At 46.6% G+C, this 19,774-nt stretch overlaps 1 protein-coding gene across 3 annotated transcripts in view; it reads right to left on the minus strand.

The window, feature by feature from the left end:
* LOC137616507 (cyclin-dependent kinase inhibitor 3-like) overlaps positions 1 to 19,774 on the minus strand; it is a 234,268-nt gene that overhangs the window by 9,127 nt on the left and 205,367 nt on the right. The gene's annotated exons all lie outside the window — the stretch shown is intronic.

Below are 19,774 nucleotides of genomic sequence, written 5' to 3' on the forward strand. Positions count from 1 at the left end.
TTGCTATCCTGTCGTCTGATGGGAAGGCTTTGTGGAGATTGGTGTCTATAATCATGCCTAGGTATACCAGTCTTTGAGTGGGAATCAGAGAGGACTTCTCGAGATTTACCATGATCCCCAGATCCTGGCAAAGTCCCTGAAGTTTGTCTCGGTGTTGAAGAAGGGATGTCGCCGAGTCTGCTAGGATCAGCCAGTCGTCCAGATAACGGAGGAGACGGATGCCGATCCAAGTGTGCCCACGACGATATTAGGGTGAACACTCTGGTGAAAACTTGTGGTGCTGTGGAGAGACCGAAACACAGCACCTTGAACTGGTACTTCTTGTTGTCTAGGCTGAATCCTAAGTACTTCCTTGAAGACGGATGGACTGGGATCTGGAAGTACGCGTCCTTCAGATCCAGTGTACACATGAAGTCTTGTGGTCTCACTGCAAGTCTGACCGTGTCTGCGGTCTCCATGCTAAACGGAGTTTATTTGACAAACTTGTTCAGAGCCGAGAGGTCGATGACTGTCTCCAGCCTCCAGACGCCTTCTTTACAAGAAAGAGTCGACTGAAGAAGCCTGGGGACCCGTCGAGGACTTCTTGGAGAGCGCCCTTCTTCAACATGGTCTGGACTTCTGCCCGAAGGGCTTGCCCCCTTGCTGATCCCATGGCAAGGGAGCTCAATGACACTGGATTCGTCGTCAGGGGAGGTAGAGATGTTGTGAACGGGACGCGATATCCCTGATTGATTACGGAAATCGTCCAGGAATCGGCCCCGAGTTGCTGCCACCTGTCTGCGCAACTTTGTAGGCATCCCCCCACTGGTAGACTTGCAGGGGGACTGCCAATCCTAGCGTTTGTGGCCTCGGCTGCTCCCTCTAGGATTTTTCCCTCCCCTGGTGGACTTTTTGCCTTTCCTGTCCTTGACAGAAAAGGGCTTAGACACCACTGTCTTCGCTGCCGTTGTCAGTTTTGTGGTCTTGGTAGGACGGGACTGCTGGGGAGCTGGAGGCTTATAGGGCTTGGATGTCAAAGCCCTATGTACGAGGGAGTCTTGGTGAGACTTCCTCCACCTCTCAGCAGCATGTTCCACGTCTTTAGGCTCAAACAGATTCGTTCCCTTCACGGAAGAATGTCTGAGCCTGCTTATCTCGGTGCTAGGGACCTTCTGACGGAACCTCTCAGCCACTGCATCCCGACGTTTCAGGATGGTGTTCGCCCACAAGTTCGAGACGGTGGGCCAGAAACTCGATCGTGCGAGTGCCTGAGAGGAGGAAGGTTTCCATAGCTTTCCTGGTACGTTCTTTGGAGAAATCCTCCGAATGTATCAGGATACCTAAGGTCCCTAACCAGATATCCAGCCACAAAGTGGCTTGCATAGCACACTTCACAACCTTCTCCTGATTAAGGATCTCAGTCGCCGAGAATGAGACCTGCCGGTTGGAGAGTCTCTCAAGAGGGACTCCCCTGGTAAGCTCTTCCAAAGAATGGTGAAGTGGAAGAGCTAAACAAGGCTCCTCCAAGATCTCGAAGTACCTCCTCTGCTGTACGCGAGGAGGTGGGAGAAGCTTGTTGCCGGCACTGGATCGGCTGGAGGAGGCTAACTCAGAGAGTAGGCGCGAGCAGGTGAACGCCGATGGTGCACAGGAGATAGTAGGCGGCGCGTTGGCGAGCCCTGGCGAGTAGGTGAAGTCTTATATTTCCCTACCGCCCCCAGATCTGAAGATCGTGGGCGCGCAGGAGAGATGGCAGTACAAAGGCGCTGGCGCATGGGAGAGTGCTGGCGCGTAGGAGATCGTTGGCGCGTTGGAGAACGCTGGCGCGCAGGAGAGCGCTGGCGCGTTGGCAACCATTGACGCGTAGGAGAGCGCTGACGCGTACGAGAGCGCTGGCGCGCCGGGTGTTGGCGCGCAGTCGGTTGATGACACGCAGTGGCGCGCTATCTCAGGAACAGCCTTGTGTTCAGGAGATCGTTGGCACGCATGTTCAACATGGCGCATAAGGAACGTGTGCGCGCGAGGGCGCATACGCCCTTGTTGCCCCGAAGTGACCAGTGCCTGACTATGAAAGACAGGTTTTGACGGCGCGTAAAGCACATCAGCTGCCAGGAACAGCGATGGCAGGTCAACAGGTCTGTCGGGTGGAAGGTCGACGTGCCCTTTGAAAGGACGACCTTCCACCGAAGGGGATCACGAACGATCCGCAGAGAGTTCCAGGACCATAGCAGGAACAGTCGGTGATCGTTGACGAGGCTCCTCTGCGGCGGACTGCAACGACGATGATGAACCGAAGAGGCGCCTCCTCACCGCTTTATAAGGTGAAGGAAGGCCTCTGGCGAAGAGGAAGGCGAGCTTTGCGACGTATACGCCCTCTGGGGGCCGTTGGATCAGCTAGGGGAGAATCACCGGCAGGAGAGACTGTTGGACTTAATTTCTCCCTCGTAGGTTGAGCCGGAATGGGAGAAACTAAGCCTTCAGCTACTGTGGGATGAGAAGAGGCAGAGGTATTAGGAGATACCGCATTGGTAACCTCAGACACCACAAAGTCGACAATAGATAGAGGATCAACCTCTGCCAAAGTCGGCGATTGATTGACAGCGGCACCCAATCGGATGATGTCAAGAAGTGCTTCCTTGGAGGGCGAACCCTCGAGCCCCAAGGAAGACCAAAGCTGAAATAAATTAGTTAGATTTAAATCCTCCCCCGGGGGGAGAGGTGGAGCTGCCTCGCTAGGGGAGGCAACGCCATCTCTCGAACCCCGAGTTCGGGAAACAGAACCAGTCTACGCTACCACTCGACGGTCTCTCGAAAGAGACCGATCGAGCGGGAGCTTCGGAGGAGGTTTGGGCAATGGAAGAAGAGTCCTTGGGATTTTCTCCTTTCAAAGAAAACTTCGATGGAGAAATATTCCGCCTGGACTTCTTCTTACGTCGCCGAGAAAACCTCTCCCACTGAGAGGTAGACCACTCCCTACACTCACCACACTTACCTCTACAGTAAGGGCAAAGGGTGTGAGGGTCTGTCTTGACCGCCGACATGAATGTTCCACAGGGGCGGTCGGGTAATCCAGGACAGGTGCGCATATTCGCAGAGGCCAACTTCACACTCAAACCTGTTAAAGAAAAAGCAAAAAGACATTAATGGCTGCCAAGAGAGAGGCGAGGGTGAGATCGGACACGTCCGACTACTACCCGAGCCGAGAACAAAGAGAGCTCAAGCACAGGTGTGTGTGAAGGGGGGGTTAGCAAGCTACCCTCCCCTAACCCCGGTGGGGTAGTAAACCCTCGTTAAAATTCTAATGGCTCGTCATTTCAGCTACGCCGAAAGTAATACCCCTATTAAATGGCGTGGTTTGTATGTCAGTTACGGAATAAATCTTATTTGCTCACTATAATGTATACTTCACATATCTAATATTTTGGTCAAGCCAGAAGAGGAATAATAAAACCAATTAAAGACAAAAAATAGGACTTCAGTGCATATGGCTTATGTAAAATTATACCGACTAGAAGGAAATTTTTTGAAGGATTATTCAATTTGCTTCCAAATCTTCCGCTCATCTGACACCAAATCCAGCGGATCAGGTTACATGATTACTTGACACCGTACTATCATTAGCGAGGGTTAGACAAAGTCCTCCTTGTACTTTCTCTATGAAAATTCTTGAACCTTCCAGCTGATCAATATTGTTACTTCTATACCTAGTATTTTATTTCTTTAACCTTTTGCTTCCAAACAATTTTTCTTCACTCAAGGGGTTAAATACTGCACTGTAATTGTCCAGTGGCTACATTCCTCTTGGTAAGGGTAGAAGAGACTCTTTAGCTATGGTAAGAAGCTCTTCTAGGTGTCTTGGGTTAGAGTTCTCTAGCTTGAGGTTACACTCAGGCACACTATTCTACCTCATTTCTCTTCATCTTATTTTGTTAAAGTTTTTATACTTTATATTGGAAATATTTATCTAAATGTTACTGTTCTTAAAATATGTTATTTTCATTAGTAAAATAAATTTTTGAATATACTTACCCGATGATCATGTAGCTGTCAACTCCGTTGCCCGACAGAAATCTACGGTCGGGATACGCCAGCGATCGCTATCCAGGTGGGGGTGTACTCAACAGCGCCATCTGTGGTCAGGTACTCAAGTACTTCTTGTCAACAAGAACTCAATTTTCTCCTCGGTCCACTGGTTCTCTATGGGGAGGAAGGGCGGGTTCTTTAATTCATGATCATCGGGTAAGTATATTCAAAAATTTATTTTACTAATGAAAATAACATTTTTCAATATTAATCTTACCCGATGATCATGTAGCTGATTCACACCCAGGGTGGTGGGTGGAGACCAGCATACATGTTAACAAAGAAGCTAAGTATCCCGTATTTCATTTTATTAGTTATTAAAAAATAACATAAAATAAATAAGTACCTGGTAAGGAAGTCGACTTGAACCATTACTCTGCCTTTATTAAGTACGTCTTCCTTACTGAGCGTAGCGGTCCTCTTAGGATGCTGAACGACTCTTAGGTGCTGAAGTATAAAGGGCTGCAACCCATACTAAAGGACCTCATCACAACCTCTAACCTCGGCGCTTCTCAAGAAAGAATTGACCACCCGCCAAATCAACAAGGATGCGGAAGGCTTCTTAGCCGACCGTACAACCCATAAAAGTATTCAAGAGAAAGGTTAAAAAGGTTATGGGATTATGGGAATGTAGTGGCTGAGCCCTCACCTACTACTGCACTCGCTGCTACGAATGGTCCCAGGGTGTAGCAGTTCTCGTAAAGAGACTGGACATCTTTGAGATAGAATGATGCGAACACTGACTTGCTTCTCCAATAGGTTGCATCCATAACACTCTGCAGAGAACGGTTCTGTTTGAAGGCAACTGAAGTAGCCACAGCTCTCACTTCATGTGTCCTTACCTTCAGCAAAGCAAGGTCTTCTTCCTTCAGATGAGAATGTGCTTCCCTAATCAGAAGCCTGATGTAGTAAGAAACTGCGTTCTTAGACATTGGAAGAGAAGGCTTCTTGATAGCACACCATAAGGCTTCTGATTGTCCTCGTAAAGGTTTTGACCTTTTTAGATAGTACCTAAGAGCTCTAACTGGGCAAAGTACTCTCTCCAGTTCGTTCCCCACCAAGTTGGACAGGCTTGGGATCTCGAACGACTTAGGCCAAGGACGTGAAGGAAGCTCGTTTTTAGCCAAAAACCGAGCTGCAAGGAACATGTAGCCGTTTCAGATGTGAAAACTATGTTCCTGCTGAAGGCGTGGATCTCACTTACTCTTTTAGCTGTTGCCAAGCACACGAGGAAAAGAGTTTTTAATGTGAGGTCCTTAAAAGAGGCTGATTGGAGAGGTTCAAATCTTGATGACATAAGGAACCTTAGGACCACGTCTAGATTCCAGCCTGGAGTGGACAACCGACGTTCCTTTGAGGTCTCAAAAGACCTAAGGAGGTCCTGTAGATCTTTGTTGGTGGAAAGATCCAAGCCTCTGTGGCGGAAAACCGCTGCCAACATACTTCTGTAACCCTTGATCGTAGGAGCTGAAAGGGATCTTACGTTCCTTAGATGTAACAGGAAGTCAGCAATCTGGGTTACAGTGGTACTGGTTGAGGAAACTGCATTGGCCTTGCACCAGCTTCGGAAGACTTCCCATTTAGACTGATAGACTCTGAGAGTGGATGTCCTCCTTGCTCTGGCAATCGTTCTGGCTGCCTCCTTCGAAAAGCCTCTAGCTCTTGAGAGTCTTTCGATAGTCTGAAGGCAGTCAGACGAAGAGCGTGGAGGTTTGGGTGTACCTTCTTTACGTGAGGTTGACGTAGAAGGTCCACTCTTAGAGGAAGAGTCCTGGGAACGTCGACCAGCCATTGCAGTACCTATGTGAACCATTCTCTCGCGGGCCAGAGGGGAGCAACCAAACGTCAGCCGTGTCCCTTTGTGAGAGGCGAACTTCTGAAGTACCCTGTTGACAATCTTGAACGGCGGGAATGCATACAGGTCGAGATGGGACCAATCCAGCAGAAAAGCATCCACGTGAACTGCTGCTGGGTCTGGAATCGGAGAACAATACAACGGGAGCCTCTTGGTCATCGAGGTAGCGAACAGATCTATGGTTGGCTGACCCCACAGGGCCCAAAGTCTGCTGCAAACATTCTTGTGAAGGGTCCACTCTGTGGGGATGACCTGACCCTTCCGGCTGAGGCGATCTGCCATGACATTCATATCGCCCTGAATGAACCTCGTTACCAGCGTGAGCTTTCGATCTTTTGACCAGATGAGGAGGTCCCTTGCGATCTCGAACAACTTCCTCGAATGAGTCCCTCCCTGCTTGGAGATGTAAGCCAAGGCTGTGGTGTTGTCGGAGTTCACCTCCACCACCTTGTTTAGCTGGAGGGACTTGAAGTTTATCAAGGCCAGATGAACCGCCAACAACTCCTTGCAATTGATGTGAAGTGTCCTTTGCTCCTGATTCCATGTTCCCGAGCATTCCTGTCCGTCCAATGTCGCACCCCAGCCCGTGTCTGATGCGTCCGAGAAGAGACGGCGGTCGGGGGTCTGAACAGCCAAAGGTAGACCTTCCTTGAGAAGAAAGCTGTTCTTCCACCACGTTAGAGTAGACCTCATCTCTTCGGAAACAGGAACTGAGACCGTCTCTAGCGTCATGTCCTTTATCCAGTGAGCAGCTAGATGATACTGAAGGGGGCGGAGGTGGAGTCTCCCTAACTCGATGAAAAGGGCCAGCGATGAAAGTGTCCCTGTTAGACTCATCCACTGCCTGACTGAGCATCGGTTCCTTCTCAGCATGCTCTGGATGCATTCTAGGGCTTGGTTGATCCTTGGGGCCGACGGAAAAGCCCGAAAAGCTCGACTCTGAATCTCCATACCCAGGTAGACAATGGTCTGGGATGGGACGAGCTGGGACTACTCTAAATTGACCAGGAAGCCCAGTTCCTTGGTCAGATCCATAGTCCATCTGAGATTCTCCAGACAGCGACGACTTGTGGGAGCTCTTAAAAGCCAGTCGTCTGACGGAGCCGGACACAAGATCATGGTACTGCTGCACAGTCTGTGAACTGTCAACCATGGGGAAGCGAGGAAGTACAGCGACAACCCGAAACTGTCTAGACTGTCTGGGTAGTACAGACAACTCCTTATCAGGTTGCTGAGGTTGCCGCACTGCGTCACAACAAGTCACCTCTGCTGGTTGTTGAACGTCTTCCCAGTGACACACTGACTCCGTAAAAAAAATCCTCTATCAAGGACTAAGCTTGGACTGCATGTCTTGCAACAAAGCTCAAGGTCTATGGGAGCAGGTGTGGCAACAGACGGGGTTAGCGACTGAAGCGGAACCATTTACCCTCCCTGGAAGCATGTTATGCTTAAATAAAAGTCCATAGGAGGCTAAGCAGCTTAAGGCTCCCCTCCAAATGACAGAGTCCTCAAGGGAATATCAGAAGGAGGGAGAACAGCACTTTCTCATCTACAGGAACCATATCCGAGAAAAGCTAGGTTCTCTCAGTGAGGATTTCACTGGTGCAAAAGCAGCAGACCAGAAGGCAACGTTATGAAACTGCTTGACAGTCTGTGAACTGTCAAAAACTGAACTGTCAACCACAACAGGAGCGTGAGGACATACAGCACTGGTGTATAAGTAGCAGACCAGAAGGCAACGTCATGTAACTGTATGACAGTTTGTGAGTTGGCAACAACCAAAGTTGTGTGGGGAAGCCTCAACTCCTGACTGACTAGTTTGCTGCTGGCGAGTGGCGGAAACCACAGTGTGTTGCGGAGGCTGACACACCGTGTCAAAACACGGCAGCTTGTGGTAGCTCACGCACGGCAACGGAGTGCTCTGTGTGTGGGAGTCATCATACATCTGGCAGGGTTGACTTGTGCATGGGTGGAGGAGCTCTCACAACAAGAGTGTGAGAGCAGGAAGCCATGCCGGGCGCACAACCGTGGGAGGTGTAGGCCCACGGGTGCATCGTCAACCTTCTCCGCAGTCGGAGTGTGGGAGCTGGCAACAACAAAAGCAGAGTGCTGGAGCGTGGGAGGGGCTGCGGTGGGTTGAGGAGCATGCGGTATGGTATGCGGAGCATGCTGTAAGGTATGCGGCTCATGCTGCATGGTATGCGGAGCATGCTGTAAGGTATGCAGAGCATGCTGCATGGTATGCGGAGCATGCTGTAAGGTATGCAGAGCATGCTGCATGGGCTGCGGAGAATGCCGCATAGTGCTGGAACCCGGCAGCTCTACAGAACCTTCCCACTGCTGATGCGGTAGCTCACGCATGTTAGCAGATGGTGCAGCAAGAACATGCGTCTGGCAGGGTGGACTGCGCATCGGTGGTGGAGCTCTCACAGGTGGAGGGTGGGAGCAGGCAGCCGCAGTATCTGCTGAGCGCACAACCTCGGCGGGTTGTAGGTTAACAGGTGCATTGTCAACCTTCCAGCATGATACTCCTGCATGAAGGAGCAAGCTGAGACTGTATAGTCTGCAGCATGGACCACTAGGGTCTATGAAAGACAACAACAAACGGAGCTACTGTCCGTTGTGACTGAGGGTCTAAAACCGCTGGTGCGGCAACAGACGGAGTTACTGCCTGTTGCGGTACCACCTTGCCTCTCTTGAGAGGTGTGCAGTTGTCGTACTGCAGCAAGTCCGAACTGACCCAGTGGCTACACCTAGGCCGTTGGACTTGCGCGGAAGGGACCGACTAGCACTTAAAAGCTGCAAGATTTGGTCCATGGTTTCTGCGAGAAACCTCTTCCGCAGACGAGGAATAAATGGGCTCTCTCGTCTTTGTGTGGGTGGGGTGATCACGTCGGCAACGTGTGTAGATACACCCGAAACCTCGGAGGGAAACGTCTGTTCGTTGATCAAGGCCTGTGGAACCCATAAGTCCTTCGACATTACTTCTCCCCTGGGCTTGGGAGCTTGTAAGAGGTATCGGACTAGGTGAACAACTGGCACGAACAGACGAACCCTCGAACGCAACACTGAAACACTTTGCGCATATCACTTTATCACTTTTGATTTTCTGTTTGCACTTATTTCACTGAACTCGAAACTTTAAGTGGTTTGTACCTGAAACACGCAATCCTATCCTTCATTATAAGGTAGTAATTGCGAAAACAGTATTACAATGTAACAGAAAAACATAATGAAAGATAAAGAATTCAGTGGCTGGAAAAGAGACTAAACACTAGATCAAATAAACTACGTTTAAAATCTCTCACAGCATAAGGCCTGGGAACAAGAATAAAACTCTAGAAACGTTTTACCTTCTTCCCCTATAGCGACTAGGGAGAAGAGCAAAAAAAACGAGAACAACGTTACCCGCTTGAACGAAACGTTTATCCTCCTCTCTCTCCCTCCGTCTCTATCTCTCTCTCTCTCTCTCTTGACTTAGAACCTGAGAGATGAGCCCAATTATATATATCGTTAAAACATATTATTTGTTAAAGGAAAAAAACTGAAAGGTTTCCCAAATAAAAAGTTCCTTTATTAGAATTAAAACCATTTAAGCTAAGAAAGAATGAACGAAACGCTAGAATCGGTTTACTCTTACTGCAACGTGAAACCGTGAAATACTCTCTCTCTATCGTAACGATAGAGTGCAAGTTCTGAACGTCAACAACTGCGGAGACTAAACAAAACGTTAGTTCAATTTTGAAAACAGTACGAGACTATCAAAGAAATTCTTTCAAAAACATTAAAATTAAAATAGCATAAATTCTTAACAGGAAAAACGATATGACGGGCTCAATGTTAATAAACTTCGGTTCCAAGTAAGGACCGCCTACTATTAGGAAAGGTCGCATATAAACAAACATAAAAATTAATTTTTATAAGTTTATAATAAATGGAAGTTAATCGAAGAGGCCTATAAATGGCGGAGAGATATAAAATAAATCTATAACTTTGTTAAGCAAAATTACCAAAAACCTAAACACACTTCCGTCTAAGGGAAGGGTGGTTATAAAAAGGGAAAGAGAGTCTATACTCTCTTCGACACCAACACTTCCGTCTAAGGGAAGGGTCGGCCATTTAAAAGTGAAAGAGAGTCCATACTCTCTTCGTCACCATAATTAAATCAAATTAATTCCAAAAGCTTGCTAAGCTAATGATAAAGCTTCCTGAATAGCGAAGGCTAAACTCTAGAGCAAATACATCACCAAATCGTGAACAATAACTCCAGAATCAACAGCGTATCCAAGTAGGTCTAGCCGGTGGCACGACAGAGGAAAAAATTGAGTTCTTGTTGACAAGAAGTACTTGAGTACCTGACCACAGATGGCGCTGTTGAGTACACCCCCACCTGGATAGCGATCGCTGGCGTATCCCGACCGTAGATTTCTGTCGGGCAACGGAGTTGACAGCTACATGATCATCGGGTAAGATTAATATTGAAAAATATCATTTTCCTTGTTTCCTTTCCTTATTGGGCTATTTTCCCTGTTGGGGCCGTGAGGCTTATAGCATCTTGCTTTTCCAACCAGGGTTATAGCCTAGCAAATAATAATAATAATAATAATAATAATAATAATAATAATAATGAAACTATTTGGCATTTTGCCTCCTTTCTCATATATCTGCCGAGCAGAACATTTTCTAAGAGAATATTGTTCTATATTCAATACAATAGTGTCTTGTGTATCTGCACTAATAGAGCATAGGGGATTTGAATAAAGTCAAAATACAGAGCAAAGACAGTACAGGTAGCCTAGGTTCCTCCATAATCATGGGTTAACAAAGTTTGGCCTATGCAAACATAAACAAAATTAATACTGTATGTAAGATCTAAACAAATATGAATTATATTCAAAACTTGAGTTAGCATTAAAAACACAACACACTAAATCATACAATTGTATCAAGTAAACCACTGCATAAAACTTGAAATCTAGACAAGTCCCCATCCAGCTTATGCAATATCCCCAAGTCCAGTGGCCAGTTTTCTGCCATATAACAGGTGATGGCATTAGGGAACACAAAATGCATACATAAAAAAGAAAGCAGGAAATCACTATAAATGCTACACATAGACAGAACACCACTGAGACCAAACAGCATGAAACTGAGCTCAACTTTTGTATGACTTTCCTTCCAAACTCCCAGCATCCCAAGTCAAATGACTGTCAATTCAATTGCTGCCAACAACCCTTACCATTAAATAAACCAATCATCATTCATAACCTCATTTTGCATCTCAGAACATATGCAAAGTGTTTGTCTACCTAACCCAGCTCAGCAGATATATCAATTTTGCTTCCATTTAGAAAGTTTGAGCGTTGACAAACCCAAGTCTGCTCATTTCAGTCCTTTTCAAATACAGTGTGTACAAACGATGATCGTCTCACATTCAAAAAGCAAAGAACAGTGACACTGCCCTAGCAGGACAATGCCCTGGAGACTGACCATAAATACACAAGATATGTGCCAAATGTCCCTATCCACCAAAGCTAGGACCAGGGAGGGCCAGGCAATGGCTGCTGATGACCCAGCAGGTTGACTTGAGAGCTCCTCCAAAAGCCCCATCATTAGTTCACAAGGATGGTGAGGTTGCAGATACTACAAGAAACTATCGAGCTTGAGCGGGACTCAAGCAACAGTCCACCATAGTCTAGTTACCAAAATGTCAACCTGGAAATGTTCAAAGATGCAAGGTTTTTTAACCAAAATGTATTCATATGCGTATTTGGATAATTTTTAGCTTTGTTGGCACTGTGCCAACTTTGGGGAAATTTTTTATGAGGTAATTAGTATAATTAGTGTTAACTATAGCTAATCCATCTAATTAAAATGTAACTTTTTTACTAAGTGTCCTGGAATTATGTGCAATACCAATTTTCTATACAAGTTTGATCCAGGGAATTAATTTCTGATATAATTTTTGTGATTAAAAATCAAGGTCACCATCAAATGTAAAGGTCAAAGTCATTTATTGCTGTATTTGTATTGTGAAAATATGAATAAGTGAGGTTTACATATCATTACGGTGAATAATGCCAGCGAAATTTTGCATTTAAAAAGACAGACTCAGCGGTCTTATAAACAATTTACTTTAGATCTCTAGATATATATCCATTTGAAAATTGCTCTAAGCCCTTTTTCAATTTCATCTGCAGATTTTAAAAATAGATGCATATATTTAAAACAAAGTTTTGAGTAAGAGTCCTAAAGTCACGTGTAATACCACTCTTCTATAGAACTTTGATGCAAAGAATTATTTCTCAAATATTTTTTGTGATAAATGTTCTGAGTAATGATTTAATGTAGAGATCGAAGTCATTTTGAACCACTATTGTTGAAATGTTCCTATTTTAGCAACTAACTTTGTTTTTGTATGCATGTCACCTGATTACTTGTGCAGATTTTGATCTAAACTAATCATCATGCATCTCGCTTCATACGAATAAGGATCTTCATTCTCTTCCTTCCTATCCTGATCATCATTCTCCTAAATGTGTTCTTTCTTGATGAAAGGGATCCAGCAATCATCACCTGATGTGCATTAACAGTATACAGTATAGTGGTAACGTGTTTGCCTAGCATTCGCATGGCAGCAGATCGATCCCCGCCTGGGACCGTGAGTTCAAGCTGTTTACTGGGGAGACCACTGCTGTGGTAGGGCACCACAGTGGGAGGTTGGGCTTGCCTGAATGACGTTCTGGTGAGCATCTATTCTGATGGAACTGGAACTGAAACCAGACACCTTTAACCTTTTAACCGAGTTTTTCATGGTGATGGCTACAGCTGGTTTTCTTGCATGCTCTTCCCTTTGCATGGCAATCACAACTAATCACACCCATCAGAGAAGGTGGTCCTGGTGGGCCATCATAAGTGCAGGGACAAACCATCCAGTCGTTTACTTCCCATCCGTGCTCTGTGATGGACACAATGGGACTCGGGAGGACCCTGTTTGTCTGCTGCCTTCCAAAGTAGAGTCTGCAAATGAGCACGTCTTATGTGGAGGTAGATTTTTGTCTGTTGGTGGCAGAGATATGATGCAGAATGGTTTTCCATGCTTGTGATTATAGAGATTGTAATGGGCTTGAGTCCTAGTAGTACCTTCTGGGTGTCCATACAAAGCTGCAAAAAACTGGTGTCCAGCTGCCATGATATCTGCCTCAGTTTAGTCTTCTTCGGCTAGCACGTCAAAAAGTCCTGGAAAGATTCCTGTCTTCAGTGTCTTCAAAATAGAATCTTTACCCTTGCCGAGAGAGTACAACACAGTATCACAGCCTGTTATTGTATGGGCTCCAAGCAGTTGTGAGCACAATGTGTCCCCTAAGTTCATACACGTGGAATTGATATCAAGCACCACACCATTCCAATTCTCCACCTGGATGGAGAGAAGACCTTGTAAACCATATCGCCATGACCAGTAGACCAGTAGAACAAAAATGTCACCGTCGGCCAGCATCGGACGCTTAACACAGACAAATGATGTCTTGTTCTTCATGCAGAAAGACGCCATCATTGTTACTTTTGACTGACACCCCACATCCCAGGTCGAATGTGCTAAGGAGACGTGACAGGTTACATTTGTTGACCTTGTTTTTCAAAAGGGCCTCATGACTTGGCAGAGGGCTCTTTAGGTCAAGATTGAATGTGGCTGCACCAACACTAGCTCGATGCTGCCTTTCATGGTCCTTTGCTGATAATTAAGCATAATGATCAAATACCAGGATTTTCTCTAGGGCAGAACATAATGCAAGTCTTGCTTTCATTGATTCTGCCAGACCCCAACAGGACCAAACCACATGATATGCAATTGTTGGGTGTCAATGATTACAACATGACAAATTTGGAAATAATTTGTATTTTTTCCTAAATAATACAAACCTGTAGTTGTTTGCATAGGATATCTCTTTCGGCAAAGCTGGAAGCCAGCCAATAGACGGAAAGAAAATGTGAAGTGGCAACCCTACCTTTCCACTGTTGTGGATTGGTAGGGGGTGGTTGGGGGGTACCCCAGCCACCTATCTCTACTTCCAGCTCACAAAGCTGATTCACTTTTTTATTGCTAGTAGGACTTCAGGGGGACAGGTGATGGAGGGACAATTTTTGTAAACAACTACAGGTTTGTGTTAGTTAGGGAAAAATACAAAATATTTCCAAATATGTCATTTGTTCCCGCACTAACGAACCTTCCGTTGTTTACGTAGGATGCCTCACTCTTAGGTGGGTGGAAGTCCAGCTTCTGGCTAGCCATTGATCCGGGTTGTCATAGGACAATGTTAGATTGTATCTTAGGATCAACCTTGACACTTCGCTAATAAACCACAAAATGTGTTATTGTGGCCTGCGCAAATGAAAAAAAGCGTTTGTAGAAAATAGCATCTGAACATCTACGCGAGTCGAGTTCTAAAAACAGGAGTCTTACATAATAGCCGTTCCCAATGATCCCTTGCAAGAAAACATTAGGACATGAAGAGTATTATCAATTATCATCTATACTCGGATAAACAAGGGAAGTGATTCTTATCTGTAGAGGCTGAAGCCAGCTTACAGCTTACAGCGGACCCAAGGAGCTGTACCCCATTCCTTCCAGACTCAGCCCAGGTAACCAATGCCCTCAACCATCTGCTGCTTGTCCATCAAGGAACCTGAGGTATCTTAAACCACTTATTGTGCAGCCACCACAAGGCTGATAGTAAAAGTATCTAGCCTTCTGTGGGTCACGTCTTTGAGTTAGTGGGCGGTGAAGGTCGTTTGCTGCTTCTACACACCCGCTTGTAACACTTGAGAGGTTGAGTGGTTTCTAGGTCATCGAGCTGGAGGAGGGTCTAGTTGAAGATCAAACTCTATGACTTACGAATCCAAGAAGAGATTGTGTTCTTGGTGACCATCCTCTGCGTTCTGCCAAAGCTTACAAATAAGGGTGAAAGCTGGGGTCTTGATGCTGCAGTACGTTTAAGATAATACAGTATCTCAAACTCCTTACTGGGCAAAGTAACAGTTGATCTGGGTCATTGATTACAGTACGAAGACTCGCTATCCGGAGGGCCCCAAATCTAGGACCCATTACAGCTGGATTTTGAGTCTTAGCAATAAACTCGGGGATGAAGCCGAGCATCACTTCTCCCCCATCCCCTTCAATGGGCGATGTCGTACGAGAGACTATGTAGTTCACTAACTCTTTGCCGACGCTAAAGCGAGTAGGAATGCTGTCTTCAAAGTGAGATTACGATCCGTTGCATGGCGTAGTGGTTCGTAAGGAGGACCCTTATAGGACCTCAGGACGCGAACTACGTTAAAAGGAGGTCTAATCTCTGACTTGGGGCAAGTGATCTCATAACTCCGTATGAGTAAGAAAAGCTCCAACAAAGAGGATAGATCTACTCTATTCAACTTAAAGGCTAAGCTTAAGGCTGAGCGATAGCCTTTCACTGCTGAAACTGAAAAGAGTTTTTCCTCTCAAAGATAAATAAGGAACTCAATTGGCTTGGTACACTGTTGTGGAGGACTTACATAGATGTTTGGACATTCTTATCACAGCTTGTCGTGAAAAGCCTCTCTGTGAGAGGAAACGCTGGATAGTCTCCAGGACTGAAGCCGAAGCGACTGGACTTTCTTGTGATAAATGTTGGCGTGTGGTTGTTTGAGTAGATCTGGACGTGGAGGAAGTTTTCTCAGGTGATCTACTACCAGTTGCAGAAGGTCCGGAAACCATTCTGCATGATGCCATAGTGGAACTATGAGGATCTTCATTAGATTTTTGGATGCTCTGGTCTTGTTGAGCAAGCCCCTCACCAGACAAAACGGGGTAAAGGTGTACACGTCAATGTTGTCCCACCATTGTTGGAATGCATCCTGCCATAGAACCTGAGTGTTCGAGACTGGGGAAAAGTAAAGCAGGAACCTAAAGTTTAGGATGTTGCAAACAGGTCTACAGTCAGGGAACACCACAAAGTCAGGACTTTGTTGGCTATCAGAGGATTCAAAAACCATTCGGAACCCACTATCTGAGTCCCTTTGCTCAGATTGTCTGCGAGCACATTCCTTTTGCCCAGAATGAAGTGAGCTGACAGTGTTACCAAATGATCTTCTGACCATTTTAGTATCTCTACTGCAAGATGGCATAGTTGCTGCGAAAGGTACCGCCTCGTTTCTTTATGTAAGTCACTACTGTGGTGTTATCACTAATCAATACCACCGAGTAACCCGCCAGCAACTGTTGTAACTGTTTGAGAGCTAGGAAGGCTGCTCTCATCTCCAAGAGATTTATGTGCTGGTACTTTTCGGATTCGGACCAAAGGCCAGAGATCGTGTGGTGCAGCAAGTGGGCACCCAACTTTTGTTTTGATACATCTGTGAAGAGCAACAAATCCGGAGGAGGGACGAGAAGATTTTGGCCCTTGCAGAGAACCTCCTCTGCCACCCACCATTGCAGATCCGTTAGTTGTTCCTGGCCCATTGGCAATAAGGTGTCCGGGGACCCGGTGTGCTGGTCCCACAAGGACTTGAGATGCCATTGGAAGGATCTTATCCTGAGGCGACCGTTGGGAACAAGACAGATCAGGGAGTTTAGATGGCCTAGGAGGCACAACCACTGTCAAGCTGGCATGTCTTCTTGTCTGAGGAAGGGACGAGCCACTTCTCTAAGCTAGTATACTCTGTCGTCTGATAGAAAGGTTTTTTGAATGACGGTGTCTACCAACATACTGAGGTACACTATTCTCTGTGATGGAAGCAGTGATGACTTCTTGAGATCTATCATGATCCCCAGATCCTGACTAAACTTGAGAAGCATATCTCGATGATAAAGAAGGGTCATCTTCGAGTCTGCCAGGACTATCCTGTCATCTTCGAGTCTGCCAGGACTATCCTGTCATCTAGGTATCTCAGGAGACGAATGCCGTTCTTGTGAACCCATGTTGACACTTGGGTGAACACCCTGGTGAAGACTTGCGTGCTGTTGAGAGACCAAAACAGAGAACCTTGAATTGATAGTCTCTTCCCTCGTGTATGACCCTTAGATGCTTCCTTGAAGACGGATGAATTGGGATCCGGACATATGAGTCCTGGAAATCAAATTTGCACATGAAGTCCATTGGTATTAGAGCTTGAAGGACCATGTCTGACGTCTCCATCCTGAACGGAGTTTGAAAGACAAACTTGTTCAGGGGTGAGAGATCTATGACTGGTTTCCATCCTCCAGTCGCCTTTTTCACCAGAAAACGTCGGCTGTAGAAGCCTGGAGATCTGTCCGAGACCTCTTGGTCTGGACTTCGGCCCAGAGGGCCAGCTCCTTTGCTGATCCCTTTACATAGGAGTTTAGAGGAATTGGATTCCGAGTCAGAGGAGGGTGAGATTGTATGAAAGGGACGCGATATCTTTAACTGACCACTGCGATCGTCCAGGGATCGGCCTCGTGATGCTGCCATCTCTGCCAGAGGCGTTGCAGGGATCCTCCCACTAGTGGTCTGATGAGAGGATTGCCCTCCCTAGCGGGAACGGCCACCTCGGCCGTCTCCTCTATCCTCTTTCTTTTCTCTGAGGGATTTCCCACCTTTCTGGTCCTTGGACTGAAAGGGCTTCATAAACACCTTAAAATTTGATGTCGAGGGATGAGAAGAGCTGGATTAATCTTTGGGGGGTCAAGGAGCCCTCCTATATGGCCAAAACTGATGTCTTTGAGTCATGGCTCTATGGAGGTTCCTCGAGGGTCGAGTACCGGAGGCAAGTCGCCTCCAATTTCGGCACCTGCCTGTGGAATCTTTATTACTATATCCGTTCGGTTCAGAATCGCATTCGCCCACAAGTTAACTGCAAGGTGCGAAAGGAATTCCAAGGTCCGGGTACCGAACAGGAAAGATTCCAAGGACTGCCTGATCGTCTCCTTGGAAAGATCCGCAGAGTGAATAATGTTGCCCAGAGACCCGAATCATAGATCGAGCCACGAAGCAGCTTGCATGGTATACCTCGTGCGTCGCTCCATAATGAGTTATGTTGAGTAGCTCAGAGGCAGAAAGAGAGGCTCTCCAGGACGCTAGTTTCTGAACCTTCTGAGATAGTCCTGGGTTCAGAACTAGGGCCAGCCTCAGCTTCAGTTCCTTCACTAAAGGGAACAGATTGCTCTTGGGCTACTTGGGAGCCAACAGAGCCACTCCTCCCTGGAAGGATCTCAGCATATTGAGGACCTTCAGCAGGAGATCGGCTGTGATCTCCACTAGAGGATCCTCGTGTGGGGCTACCTATCGAGGTAGTTTCTTGAAGACGCTCGTGATGAAGAGGTTGATCTGCAGCTCGGGGACTTGTTCCCATCTGGGAGAGAATAGGTCTGCGTCTGTGGACCATTCTAACTTTATCGGCTTGAGCCCGAGTAGAGCATCCACAGTCACATTGCGGATCGATTGCGCATGAACTGCTGACAGGTGTCATCCCTTTAGGTAAGGGATGGTCAACGTCACCTAGACTGTATGAGACGTTCTCTAGCATTGTCGATTCTGACGTCTCATTATCGCTTCGGTGTCCCAGATCAGCCTTAGGAGTTCTGATCTGCATGGAGAGAGTTTCCCCACCCATGACAGGACCAACATGGTCTTGGGACTTTTGGCCTTGGACCCCTGTTAGGGAAGCGATTAAGGAAGGACCGATATCGGTCTTTTTAGATCTCTTCGAGCGTTTGATGCGTATCTTCTCCAGACTCTTAACGCATCTTTCAGCTGTGCTCTTAGCACTGGGTCACTATTGTGAACTGGAGAGAGTTCAGAACTCCTCCCTGTTAGCATCTTGGAATCCTGACTGATTACCAGTCTCTCTTGACTGACCCTGCGATCTCCTTTTACATCCCCAAGTGAAAGGAGAGTTGGTGTGACCACAGGTTTCAATGGTTTTTCAACCATTGAAGCCTTTGAGCTGGAGAGCATCGAGACTTCTTGAAGCTTATCTTGCATCCCCGATGGTTAGGGAACCGAATCACTTCCTTGGATGCTCATAGACCAGCCACTATGGGTGCTGCCCACCCCCAGCCTTTTGTCCAGGTACATTATTGCCTGAACCATTTTTAGGCTTGGTTTTTGCGTGACTGTGTCTGCTAATCCCGTGAAGATACTTAGGACTGTGAGTAGTCCGACAAGTACTTTCCTACGATCTACGTTATCCTCTGTAACTTGAATCCTAGGTAGGAGGGGAGGGGGTGACTGACTCGAAGTTGTCAACAATAGACATCTTTCAGGTCTGACAAGACTGCGAACACTCCTTTTTGAAACAAGTTCCTTATGTTCAGAAGGATTAACTTTCTGAACTTGCTGTTTTATTTGAACTTGTTGAGTGGCGACAAGTCCAGAATGACTCTGAGTTTTCTTGAGTCCTTCTCGTGAACACCAAACAGCCTTCCCTGGAATTCGATGGACTATACATTCCTTACCACCTGTATGCTCTAGAGCTCTAAGGTATACTCTTCCTGAGGGTTTTGGAGTGTAGGAAGAGTTGAGGAAATGATGGTGGAGGCATGTCTATCTCCCATCTTAGTCCCATCTTGATTAGGCCTTGGACCCAAGGATCGAAGGTCCAGCGATCCTGAAGGAACCTCCCTCCTACCAGAAGCGTCTCTTTGCTTCGTCTGATCAGTATGTTTACACATTCGACCGCTTGCCTGTGGCACTGCGGTCACTGCAACTGTGGGATGTTGTTGAACAGCCTGAAGGATATTTCCAGACTTTTCCGTCTTCCTTTTAGGTTGGGGACCCACAACCATGGAAGACTTTCTCTTTGAAAAGATGCCCCCCTTTTGGAGAAGTCCTATGTTCTCTGTGGTGGCCTTCCTCATCACCT

Source organism: Palaemon carinicauda, chromosome 22, assembly GCF_036898095.1.
Source record: "Palaemon carinicauda isolate YSFRI2023 chromosome 22, ASM3689809v2, whole genome shotgun sequence".
NCBI lineage: Eukaryota > Metazoa > Arthropoda > Malacostraca > Decapoda > Palaemonidae > Palaemon > Palaemon carinicauda.